We start from the raw sequence: 2,500 nt of genomic DNA, 5'->3' as shown, positions 1-2,500 counted from the left end.
TAGGAGATTCTGATACTAAACCAGCCTCGTGTTAAGACTTACAGCAATCTAAAGTGTGGAATGGGCATTAACTTGCATCCTTATCAGATGTGGACACTCTGGTGTCTTTGAACCTCTAGCAAGTTATAATGATTATCATTGCTCCATACTCTAAGAGACACCATTAGAACCCTGGAAAGCCGCAGATCCTTAGTACACTGAAAATCTACAGTTGCTCACGAAACGTTTTCAACGCAGGGGATGTAGCTCAGTGGTAGAGCGCATGCTTTGCATGTATGAGGCCCCGGGTTCAATCCCCGGCATCTCCATCTTTTGCAAAATCAAGATTCTTGCTTAACTGTATGCATCCTTTACAAAAGAGACGCCTTGAAAAGCCTTATTCTGCAATGCTCAGTAGGCAGTCATAGCATACATCCTGTGCGTCTTTCTACCAAGGTATGATACTGCTGATCAAACTAAATATAAAAATGTCCTCTACTTTGAACACTTGATCAATATCAATGCCATTCATTATATAAAATAGGAGATTCTGATACTAAACCAGCCTCGTGTTAAGACTTACAGCAATCTAAAGTGTGGAATGGGCATTAACTTGCATCCTTATCAGATGTGGACACTCTGGTGTCTTTGAACCTCTAGCAAGTTATAATGATTATCATTGCTCCATACTCTAAGACAGTGGTTCCCAAACTGTGCGCCGCGGCTCCCTGGGGTGCCGCGGCGCTGTCACTGGGGTGCCGCGGCCGCTGGCTCTAACATGGAGCCTGACCTCCACATGTCTTTTTTCCCCCCTGCGATACGAGCGGGCCGGCCAGTAAGCGGAGACGGTCAGGGCCGCCCCGATCTGCGGCACTGTCACTGTCATACAGTACTCTGCTGTCGGCGCTTGTCCTGTCCTGTACTGCGCTGCCGGGACCCTCAGACAGCACAGAGCATTACTGGTAGTGGGGCAAGTCCGTCACCAGTACTAACCAATTGGTGCAGCGGGAGGTGGAATCCCTGATGCTGCACTCAGCTGTCCTGTCTGTTCGGCGGCAGTGTCCTCCAGTTCCTGGCTCCTGTCAGTGCACAAGTCTACTGACAGGCTGTGCGATTCTGTGCTGGCAGTGCCCGCAGCAAAGTAAGGGCCTTAATATGGCTTACTGTACCTTCTTAAAATTGAGTGTACTTTCTTAAAACAATGCTGTGTGATACTGTGTCATATATATATATATATATATATATATATATATATATATATATATACATATATATACACACACACACACATATATATATATATATATATATATATATACATATACACACACACATATACATATATATATATACACATATATACATATATATATATATACATATATATATATATATATACACATATATACATACACATATATACATAATGTCCACTGTTTCCCAAGGAACAAACAGAGAGGCACTCCATAGGTATAATATCATTAATTTAATATGGTTAAAGGTGATACATTAAGGCAGCCAAAGTTATAGGTGTAGTATAGGTGACACATACCTGCACAGACACCTTTCTTTTCAGCTAGCCATCATCATGAGGAAATGGCCACCCTGGCCATGAAACGTTGATAACTTTGGCTTCCGTAATGTATCACCTTTAACCATGTTAACTTAATGATATTATACCTGTGGAGTGCTGCTCTGTTTGTTCCTTGGGGAACTGTGGACTGTATCAATATTGTGAAGGCACCCCAGAAGCTGACCAATTTGTCCAGAGTGCCAAGCTTGCCTACTGTGTGTATAAATAGATAGATAGAGATGGGTGGGACCGGCACGCCACTTTGTGGTCAAATCATGCTGCGGTGCCCTCCAAGACTCTAGCAAGTCAATGTACATCCGTGGGTGGGCGGCACTCAAACAGACTGTTTATCATGCAGTAAAAAAAATAAAGGCTTTTTTACTGCATGATAAACAGTCTTTTTGAGTGCCGCCCACCCACGGATATATATATATATATATATATATATACATGTGTATATGTCTACGTGTGTGTGTATATGTGTATATTTGTATATAGAGTAACTCATGTGTCAACACATATAGGACAGCACACTTTTTTTATATATGCAGATTTAATGAAAAAGAAATCGGCAATACATAGCATGACAGCTGACCCATATAGGTTTCAAAACGAACATGGGGAATAATTTAGTCACCCATCTTTATAAGGCTTCCAGGGAATATGTCACAGTCGACGATACCGTTTCGGTGGGCTTTCCACCTTCCTCATGGAGTGCAGTGTTTAGAGTGGCAGTTGGTGTAACCTCCCAACCATTCTTTTTGCAAACAAGTTATCTTATAATAAGTATTTTTTTCCTGATCTAAATACTAATCTTATTATTTTGACACAACTACACTTCTAAAACGACAGTTTGGTAATTATTTTGGCTTAAGGGTGCCTTGAAAAAATCTTGGAGACCCAAAGGGTGCCTTGAGCTGAAAAAGTTTGGGAACCACTGCTCTAAGA

At 41.6% G+C, this 2,500-nt stretch overlaps 1 non-coding gene across 1 annotated transcript; it reads left to right on the top strand.

Annotated features, from left to right (window-relative positions):
• Positions 1–236: 236 nt before the first annotated feature.
• On the top strand, positions 237–308 carry TRNAA-UGC (transfer RNA alanine (anticodon UGC)). Its single transcript has one exon. It is a non-coding gene; the product is annotated as a tRNA-Ala (tRNA).
• The last annotated feature ends 2,192 nt before the right edge of the window (positions 309–2,500 follow it).

This window comes from Crinia signifera, chromosome 3 (assembly GCF_055691185.1).
Source record: "Crinia signifera chromosome 3, ASM5569118v1, whole genome shotgun sequence".
Taxonomy (NCBI): Eukaryota; Metazoa; Chordata; class Amphibia; order Anura; family Myobatrachidae; genus Crinia; species Crinia signifera.
This window is presented reverse-complemented; position numbering and strand designations above follow the sequence as displayed.